Source organism: Zingiber officinale, chromosome 1A (genome assembly GCF_018446385.1).
Source record: "Zingiber officinale cultivar Zhangliang chromosome 1A, Zo_v1.1, whole genome shotgun sequence".
NCBI classification, from domain to species: domain Eukaryota; kingdom Viridiplantae; phylum Streptophyta; class Magnoliopsida; order Zingiberales; family Zingiberaceae; genus Zingiber; species Zingiber officinale.
In genome coordinates this window covers 156,591,020-156,602,309 of record NC_055987.1, presented here as the reverse complement: position 1 = coordinate 156,602,309, position 11,290 = coordinate 156,591,020, and the positions used below count along the sequence as shown (strand labels likewise).

Genomic DNA, 11,290 nt, shown 5'->3' with positions numbered 1-11,290 from the left:
CTTAATGTCCAAATCCTATTTCCAATCAATTATAATTGGGACCACTAAGTCTATCCTAAAGTATATCAGCTAGGGATTGACCATCATCCTAAGAATCACAAAAATATTTGGTTAAGACCAACTCCTTAAAAATCCCCATGAATCTTGTATGTCACGTTAGTGTGGACGTATACAAATTCAAAGAGGAGATTTTATCATTTAATTTTATTATCTCGTCAACCTTACTTTATGACGAATAAAATTAATAGTTGGTCTATCTTTAATCAAATATTTGGTCAAGACTTCTAAATTTAAAATAATATTGATTCCTCTAACAATACTATTTAAATTTACCAACACCTCAAAACACCGTAAATTTTGCATGCCACGTTAGTGTGGACATATACAAAATCAACATTTGTAAGAGGAGGGTCTTACCCATTAACTATCTTGTCAACGTAACTTTATGACAAATAAAAATTATCTCAAACACCGTTAATTTTGTATGCCACGTTAGTGTGGACGTATACAAAATCAATCATTTGTAAGAGGGGTTTTAACCCTTTAATTTTATTATCTTGTCAACCTAGTTTTATGACAAATTAATAGTTGGTTTCATTTGGTCACACAAATAATAATAGTGACTCCGATGGGGAGGATACTATTAGATGTGTCTAAGTGTATACCATTACTTGACACTAAGTCCATTAATAAGATTATGCCCCTTCCGTTGGGGAAGATCACACGCTCTTAATTAACTTCCTATAGTCATCCAAAAATGGAAGTCTGTTCTAGTGATCTGCAAACTAGCTCATCCGTTATGGAGGAAGGCACTCAGAGCCAACGCGCAAGTTTGCATCACTTACAAACCAGTAATGGAGACCATGGGATTTACTTAAAAATCCCTCTCCCACTTAGTTATTTATTAATGAGGAATTTTAACTATGCTAGCCTACTAAACTTGTAAACTAATATGCACACACAGCACAATATAAAAGCAATAAATAGAAAATCTAATTTTCAACTATTATGGCTTTTATCTCTAGTTGTCCTCCATGTGTTGTCATCCCAAGCTGCTGCCATATTTGGCTAGCATCCATCTTGCTCCTTGTTCCACTGCGCCTCTGGTCCTTAGAAGGTTCCACGCTTTGCAAGATTCGATCCATGACATAAATAGAATTTTACAATTTTGATCCTATATTCCATAAAAGGAATGTACATGTATCTAGATCAAAATAAAATCCTAATAAAACTAAATACAACTCCTGCAGTATTTTATAATACAATCATGCACACATATAAATGCCCTTGACATGTCCAAGGGTCCAATCACACACATAAAACTATAAGCCATAATAGTTGGATCCTGCATCCACAAAGTTAGCACATCCTACTATTATCCTGCCTAAATTATGTATGACATGTGCATAATTAAACTAATACCAAATACACAAAGGCAAAACCCTAGCTCTGATACCAATTGTTGGTTGCTACTCGGAAAACCTAGAGGTTCCACTGTACAAAAATTTTGTACAAAGGTCTGAACCTTTTCCTAGCTACCATGTGTTCTTTTAAATTAAATTTTGGATCGCCTGCGGAACTTAACACGTTTGATCCAAAACTTAATCTATTCGTTCTTTTAGGTTTTGACTTGGGTCTCCTGCGGAACTTAACACGTTCGACCCAAATCACCTTAAGTTATTAATTCCATTAAATATTAATTTCCATAATTGGTTCCCAGTACTGACGTGGCGAGGCACATGGCCTTCTTGGATATGGGAGCAACCACCACCGACTAGACAAAACCTTTTATAGAAAGGTAATATTTAATTTCCTAAAATAATTTTAGGTTAACCGAAAAGAACAATCAAATCACAAGGAAAAAAAAACAAAAGAACACAACATCGAAAAATATATTCGAAATTCTAGAATCGTAAGCCTCTTGTATTTGGTATTATTTCCATAAATAACTAGCATGATGCGGAAAGGAAAAATTACTAGTTATACCTTCTAAAAAGACCTCTTGATCTTCTACCGTATTCCTCTTCTAACCTCGGACGTTGTGTGGGCAACGATCTTCCGAGATGAGAACCACCAAGCACCTTCTTCTTCCTTGCAAGTTTCGGCCACCACAATTCTCCAAGAGAAGTAGAGGTCCGGCCACCACCACCAAGCTCCAAGGGATGCAAGAAACAAAATCACCTTTCTCTCCTTCTTCTCCTAGCTAGAACCGGCCACCATCAAGAGCTCCAAGAGAGGTTGCCACCGGCCATAAGAAGAAGAGAAGAGGAAGAAGCTAGGGCCGGCCACCAAGGAGGAAAAGAGAGGAGAAGAATAATAGAGTTGATCACCCATGAAGGCACCTCTACCCCCTCTTTTATAATCCTTGGTCTTGGCAAATAAGGAAATTTAATTTAAAACTTCCTTAATTATTTTGCCATGAAAAAGAAAATTTTATTTAATTAAAAATAATTTTCCTATTCTCAATTTACATGGCCGGCCACCATCAAGCTATAAACAAGGAGAGTTTTAATTAATTAAAACTTCCTAATTTGTCTCCAGAAATTTATAAAAAATTTCTCCAATAATTTTCTTCATGGTTTAATAAAAGGAAATTTTATAAATTAAAATTCTTCTTTTAAACATGTGGATAATTTCCAAAAGGAAAGTTATCTCTTAAAAATTAAAATCTCTTTTCAATTTACAAATAAGGAAAGATATCAAATCTTTTCTTAATCTTTTGTAGAAACTAATAAAAGAGAATATTTAATTTTTAAACTTCTCTTTTAAATTATTATCATGGTTAAAAAGGAAAGTTTTCTTAAAAATAAAATCTCCTTTCAATCTACAAATAAGGAAAGATTTCAAATCTTTTCTTAATCTTTTGTAGAAAGCTTTTAAAAGGAAAGATTTAATTTTTAAACTCTCTTTTAAAACTATGATATCCATATAAGAAATAAATTTAATAAAAAATCCTTTTTAAGATATTGGTCGGCCACCTTAAGGCCAACCTTTAGGCTTGGCCGGCCCTAAGCTTGAGCTTCAAGCTTAGCTTGGGGCCCCTATTGGTTGGGTAAGAAGGTGGGTATGTGGTGGGTATAAATCTCTATATACAAGAGGCTACGATAGGGACCGAGAGGAGGAATTGGTTTTGGTCTCCGATAAAATTAAGCATCCGCCCCTAACACACAACTTAATTTTATCAATAATAATTCATTCCACTAGAGAACTATTATTGAACTACTGCACCAATCCCAAATTACATTTTGGGCACCTTCTTATCATGAGTGTGTTAGTCTCCACGTGTTTAAGATATCGAATGTCCACTAATTAAATGAGTTGACAACTCATTTAATTAATATCTTAGTCCAAGAGTAGTACCACTCAACCTTATCATCATGTCGGACTAGGTCCACCTGCGGTTTAACATGACAATCCTTATGAGCTCCTCTTGAGGACATTATCAACCTAGTATCTCTAGGACACGCTTCCTTCTATAATCAACAACACACACTATAAGTGATACCATTTCCTAACTTATCGGGCTTATTGATTCATCGAACTAAATCTCACCCATTGATAAATTAAAGAAATAAATATCAAATATATGTGCTTGTTATTATATTAGGATTAAGAGCACACACTTCCATAATAACCGAGGTCTTTGTTTCTTTATAAAATCAGTATAAAAGAAACGACCTCAAATGGTCCTACTCAATACACTCTAAGTGTACTAGTGTAATTATACAGTCAAGATAAACTGATACCTAATTACACTACGACCTTCTAATGGTTTGTTCCTTTCCATTTTGGTCGTGAGCTACTGTTTATAATTTATAAGGTACTGATAACATGATCCTCTGTGTGTGACACCACACACCATGTTATCTACAATATAAATTAATTGAACAACTACATTTATCGTAAATGTAGACATTTGACCAATGTGATTCTTATTACTAGATAAATGTTTATACCAAAAGCTAGGCTTTTAGTATACACCCTAACAGCACGGTCATGCCCAGGAGACAGAGCCCAAGGGCTACACGGCTGTGCAACCCTGCACGGTCGTGCAGTCGCACACCGAACTGGAGAAGGGCACGGCTGTGCCACCCTTACACGGTCGTGCCACCGCGGCCAAACCCTAAGGCTATATAAGTGTTTTAACCCTTTTTGCCAAGGGGGGAGGTGAGCCGTCAGGGAGAAATAGGTCTTGGAGCAATTCTACGCCACTTGGGATCGCCGTTCAGCGAACTTCCACCACCACATCGACTCCAGAAGCTGAGAGTTAGATCCGAAGGCCGCTCTTCGACACCCGATAAGCATATCCATTCTTACTTGTTAAGAATTGTATGTTTGTCTATACTATATTTTTGGATATCTCTCTAGCATTCATAGAGTAGATCCCCTTGTTCTGGGATTAGGGAGTAGTCGTGGTATGGATTGATGTAAGATTCGAATTGTGTTTGTACTTGCTGGATGAACTTTCATGCTTTGTTTCAATTGTTAATTGTTACTTTTGATTATGAAGAACTTGTCAACCTCGTAGAGGATTATCACTAGATTGTACACCCGAGGGGCCCTAGTGACAGGGGTAGCACATTCACGGACATCTAGGATAGCTCCTCGAGAGGAAGGGAAATTCTCCCCAAGGGAGCGAGAGACCATGCTTAGCTCCACTCACCATTCTTAGTCTACCAATTAGAGTTATGACCTCAAGATTTGCCGAGGTGCCTTAGTGACAAGAGTAAACCGTGATAGGACTTCTTAGGGCATTACCCAAATCTGGCTCTTGAGAATACCCACTTAGCTTCCGGCAATAGCAGGAATAAGGACAGCAAGAATAAGACAAACTGAGACACATCAATACTACCACGACGAAACTGACCCCCTAGAACTCCTCATTACCAAGTAATATTTCGGCCTTGTGACTCTCTCCCTTGACCTTTCTTTTCCCTTAGCCTGATCAAGACCGTTGGTAGTCTAGCTAACCATAAGTGAGCTATTGCTAGTGCTTATAGGCAGTCCCTGTGGGATCGATATTTTTATTACGGACGATGAATCCGTGCACTTGCAGAAGCGTAACAAGTTTTTAGCGCCGTTGCTGGTGACTGCGTCCATAACACTAGCTAAGTCATATTGGATTATACTAGGCTTTGAATTCTTTATTTCCTACATTTTTATTTTTTCCCCTATCATTCTTCATTTCATATTATCATATTCTATATCTTTTCTTTTACATGGGTAGAACTAACTTTTCAGGACAGCTGCTACCATTTGATCCAGAGATTGACAGGACCTTTCTGAGGAGAAGGAACTTATAGAAAGCTTTCCAAATAGCAAAAGAACCCTCAGGAATGGTCGATAAATTGCTGAAAGATTACGCGGCACCATATGCACGAGGGGTCCAGTCCAGTATCACCCGACCACCCATTGATGTTGACAACTTTGAGATCAAGCCCGCAGTAATCCACATGGTCCAGCGAAATCAATTCGAAGGGGGGCCACACGAAGACTCGAATAATCATCTAGAGCTATTCTATGAAATCTATGGCACGATGATGGTGAATGAGGTTCCTCCAATATCGGTGAGACTGCTTCTTTTCGGATTCTCTCTGAAAGACAGGGCCAAGCAGTGGCTGAATTCTCTACCAGCAGATAGCATATCGTCTTGGGAGAAATGTGAGCAGAAGTTCTTAGACAAGTTCTACCCCCCAAGCAAGATCGCCCACATAAGGAACCTGATTGCCAGTTTCAAGCAGGTAGACTCAGAATCCCTATTTGAAGCCTGTGACCGGTTCAAGAGCATGCAAAGACAGTGCCCGCATCATGGCCTTGAGAAGTGGCTGGTTCTACACACCTTCTATAACGGAATAAATTATCACACGAAGGTATCATTGGATTCTATGACAAGAGGAGCACTGATGAACAAAAGCCTTGATGAAGCTGAAGAGATAATAGAAAATGTGGCACTAAACCACCATCAGTGGGCGTCTGAAAGATCTAGCAGTGCTTTCTCAGGAAATCAGATGAAGGCGTCAAGAAAATTTGAGGTGGATGCATTCACACTCATGTCTGCGAAGCTGGACACCCTGACTAAGAAATTTGAAGCCATGGGTAGCAACATAGCTAATGCAATAGTCCATGCTTGCGACATCTACGGAAGTGCGGACCACGCTCGAGATACTTGCCCCCTTGGGCCAATGTAGGCACAGATAAACCAGCTTGAGCAATGCAATGCAATAACAGGCTACAATCAGAGGCAAAACAATCCGTACTCCAACACATACAACCCTGGATGGAGGAACCACCCCAACTTTGCATACTGAAATAATCAAGACCAGGGGCCGGCACATCAGACCTACCAACATGGACAGCAAGCTCATCAACAGCAGCAACCTACACAGCTGTCTAGGATTGAAAGGATGCTTAAGAAAGCTCTCTCGGAGCAAAAGGAGATGAGGGGCGAGATCAAGCAACTGACTCAGAGGCTGGAGAACTCAGAAAAACACCAAAAGATGCAACACAGCCAGATAGCTCAGTCCGTCTCAAGAGGACAGGGTACATTCCCAGGGAAACCAGATTTAAATCCAGTGGAACATTGCAATTGCATTGAGCTGCGGAGCGGACGTACTGTGGGAAACCCTCAAATCATCACTCAGAGGGAGGTTGACTCAGAAAATGAGCCCACTCTCCTAATGCCCAATCAGACTCAAAATAGGGATGTAGAAGAGGGTACTAAAAAGATTGGAGAAGCTTGTCAGACTATCCTACATAATCAGATGATCCCGTTTCCTCAGAAGCTTATAGAATCCCAAAAGGATTAAGAATTTCATCGGTTTCTGAAAAAGGTTAAAGAGATTTGCGTTGAGGTACCATTGTTAGATGAGCTGCACCAGATGCCGAAGTTCGCAAAATTTTTAAAGGGAATCTTATCCAATAGAAGGCAAAAAGGCGACTTCGAGACCATAGCATTGACAGAGGGCTGCAGTGCTCTTTTTGTGACGAATTCCCCACCAAAACTTCAGGATCCAGGGAATTTCTCCATACCATGCAAAATTAGCTCCGAACTTGTACCGAGAGCCTTCTGCGATTTGGGAGCTAGTGTCAACCTACTCCCGTACTCTCTGTACAAGAAGTTGGGACTCCAGAGCATTAAACTGACTACTATGGCACTGTAGTTGGCTGACCATTCATGTAGATACCCACTAGGTATAGTGGAAGACGTGCCAGTAGAAGTGGGGGGATGTGTCATCCCCACAGACTTCATCGTTATAGATATGAAGGAGGACCCCAAAATCCCGATCATTCTTGGAAGATCATTCCTTGCCACGGCAGGAGCCCTCATTGATGTGAAGAATCACAAGCTATCATTGGAGATCAGTAAAGAGAGAATTGAATTTGATTTGTCCAACCCCTCTAACTGTGTCTCCTTTTCCCAGGGAAATCTTAGCAGGATAGACGCACGCGAGGTCGAGGAGTGCACCTTTCGAGAAAGTTCCCCTCCCGCGGATGACAAGAAGTATATATGTCCTGCGCGAGCAAAGCTAAAGGTGCAGATTGGAACACTAACCCTCGGAGGAGAGTCGTGCTTCCATGGGTTTAGCCCGCACTGACCGGAACGAGGTCGAGCTAAAGACCTAAAACAAACACTTCTTGGGAGGCAACCCAAGGGTTTTCCCTTTTCATTTTAGTTGATCATTCTGTTACGTGTTTTGTCTCTTTCATAAGTTTAGTCGAGTGTTTTATTTTCGATTGTTCCTTTTCAGGATATGCATGGCCTCCACAAGCTGGCTGTGAGCAGTTCATGGGCGTGGAGGCGTAGGAGGGGCCGAAAAAAAGAAAGATGAGTCATCCCGAGTTAAAAGGAGATGGTCGTGCAACCTTGCACGGCCGTGCGTGGCCGACAGATGAGCAAAGGCCACAGGCCGTGCCACTCTGCACGACCGTGTGGCCTGAGCCGAGAAGAAAAGGGGGCTGGTCGTGCCATCAGGCACGGTCGTGCAGAGAAACCCGAGGTGAAGGAGATCTGGGCCGTGCCACTCGGCACGATCGTGTGCCCGCAGCCGAGAGGAGAAAGGAGGAGGTCGTGCCATCCGGCACGGCCGTGCAGAACCCGGTCTAACCCGATTGTGTCTATAAGACACAACCGTGCCCCACCCCGTGCGGCGCCACCTACCCCCTCCAAGGAACCCTAGCCTCTACCTTCCTCTCTCCCAAAAACCTCCCCCTCCCCAATACACCCCATCTAACCCTAATTTCTCCTTCTAGTGTCCACTTTTTCTTAGATCTATATCTAGATCTAACAGATTCCCAAGCCAAGGCTTTGGAAAAGGAAGCTAATCACCTACTCCTCCTCTCCCCTACTCCTATCCTCTCACCATGTCGCAAATCTTGAAGAGACTTCATCGAGAAAGTGGTGGATCTAGAGAAGGAGATGCACCGGGAGGAGACAAAGGAAAAGGGAAAGCTTCATCATCAAAAGGAAAAGGGAAGAGGGTAGCACGCGACGAAGGTAACGAGAATACATTTAATATTGTCTTTAGAAATCAAGATCAAAAAGCTAGATATGATAACCTTGTCGCTAGGAAAATTGTATGCACGAAATATATGGATCCCGCCATTATGGATATGCTAGGAATTAGGGATGATATTGATTGGATGATTAGCTCTTTGGATTGGAATGATATAATGTACTGTCATGCACCGACTTACCCTCGTCTTGTCCTTGAATTTTTTAGTTCACTTGATGTTAAATATTCATCTGAAGAGGACTACATAGGGATCATAACTTTTAGGATGATGAACAAAGAGGTTTGGTGGACTTTTAATGATTTTAATACTTATTTTGATTTACCTAGTGGAGGTGCCTGAGGATTTGATAGTGGGATCAGATGGAACAAATTTTGGAGGTCAATAACCGGATCGAACGACCCTTATGAACCGTCTAGAGCCAATGCATCCCGCATGCAAAACCCGACCTTTAGATACATGCACCGAGTGATGAGCAGAACAATCTTTGGTCAAGGAGATAGTGATGGGGTAATTAAAAAAACTGAACTTTATTGTCTTTGGGCAATGTTGAAGAAGGTTGATTTTGATTCCGGGTTCCATTTTCTGCAAACCTTAGTAAGAGCAGCTAGGGCGTCTTCTGGGACAATTGTATTTGGTGGATTGATTACTCCGATAGCACATAATTTAGGTTGTGTGCTTGATGGACTAGAGGTTATTCATGGCAATGACAAGATCGACATCGATTCTTGTCTTGCAATGAAGATGATTTGTCGGGATGAGAATGGGGTTGCCTTTGGTTTGCCTTTCCTAGGGCCTTTGGTTTCCCTCTACCCCTCCCTTATCCCGAGCGCACTTCAGATCGCAATCTTGCAAATTGGGTGATTACTGATCCAACCCCCGAGAATGTGCCTCCCATAGTAGAAGAACCCAAGTACCACCAGGAACCCTCGCCATCGGGTTTCCCGCAGCCTTCCGAACATCCGGAACCTCCTAGGCACTCTTTTGCCTATGGCACGGGACCCTCTAGTTTTGATTTTTCTAACTTCCGTACCTCCTTAGAATCCCTTCACGAGAAGCACAATGCCCAACAACAGTTGCTGGAGGGTCGCTTCAAGTTTTCTGACGACCAATTTAGGGAGGTGCGAGATCATTTTCAATTCACTAGAGACTTCCATAGTCAGGTGACGGGGTTCGTACAAGATTATGAGGTGGACCAGGAGAGAATGAGGAACTTTATGGATGATATGGATATCACTCGACAGTAAGTAGACGCTTTGTATCAATATCATCAGCACATAGGTCATCTCCCTGATTTTCCTAGATTTCCCCCGGGGCCACATCAAGGACCTCCTTATCCCCCACCCCCGCCACCATATTGATTTCATCGGGGCAATGAAAAGTCTAAGTCTGGGGGGGGGTGTTGTCGCACAACCTGAGTCTGGTTGAGAGTCTTTCTTTTGTTCTTGCATCTGTTATTTGCTTTCTTTTAGTTTAGTTTTATCTATTTGCATTTTATTTGTTTCTGCTTGCACATTATTTGCATTTTCTTATATGTGGCATATTTGAGAACATCAACCGTCTACTTTTTCGGTCACTTGTCCAATAGCAAAATGTCTAACTTTTTCTTAGTTCATGAGTGATCCAGCTTGTGTTAGTATGTTTGGTGTATCCCCTTTCTCTATCTTTAGTAGCATGAAATAAGCTAAGTATTGTACGGAGTTCGATATAAGTTTTTGACCTAACCTTAAGGACTTACTTTCACTACACTTAAGTACTTAAGCTTGAATAGTAGACATACTTTTGAAATAGTTATGATTCATCCAAATTGTTTAGTACTTGTGTTCCCATGGTGATTCCTTATTTATATTTTAGTTACTGGATAACCTTGGATCATGGAAGCTCACTCGGAAAAATCTAAATCCCAACGTTTGCATTGCATGTGTAATAAGTGCTACTCTATAGCACTATAAAAAAATTGAAAAAAAAATAAAATAAGGGATAAAAAAATAGTTGTCGTGAGTGGAAACTAACAATTCACCCCTTTGAGATCAAGTTAGGTTACTGGGGAAATGAATGTTTCGTTTCTCTTGATTCCGAGAAGTACCCTTTGAGACCTTGTGTAATTTAAGGAAAATGAACCAAGTGTGTGGCAGGTAAGTGCCAATCACCAGGAACATTAGGAATTCAATTATATGACAACTTAACTAGGACAGAGAATGGAAACTTGAAGAGCTTGAGCTACTTACTGCATCGAGCACAGAGGACTTATGTTTAGGCCATACTTAGGTTACTCCACCGTCATGCTTATCAGTGAAGCTAGATGATAGAGTTAGGCGAATGCACTAAGGATTATGAAACATTATAGGACTTCATGAACATAGTTTGTAGCATTTTGCTTGAGGACAAGCAAAGGTTCAAGTCTGGGGGTGTGATGTGTGCAAATATTATAATCTTCTACGCATGTTTTAGCGCACATTCACGTGACTGATACACATATATTCTTCACATAATCGCATCTTTTATCTTGTATTCATCAAATATATTGTTTTGTTCAGATATATGCCCTTTGTTTGATTTTATGTTGATAGGAAAGACTTTTGGAGCTTGAACGAAGGACATTGATGCACCGGAACCAACCAGACGACACGGTCCTGCAACCCTGCACGACCGTGTGGCCAAACAGGAGAGGAAGAGCACACGGACGTGCAACCCTACACGGCCGTGCAACCCTACACGGTCGTGCCACCACAGGCAGAGAAGGAGACACGCACGGTCGTGCACCCTTGCATGGTCGTGC

General features: G+C 41.2%; 1 pseudogene; it reads right to left on the bottom strand.

Annotated features, from left to right (window-relative positions):
- Nucleotides 1–5,743: 5,743 nt before the first annotated feature.
- LOC122039321 lies at nt 5,744–5,815 on the bottom strand (annotated as a pseudogene).
- Between the last annotated feature and the right edge of the window lie 5,475 nt (nt 5,816–11,290).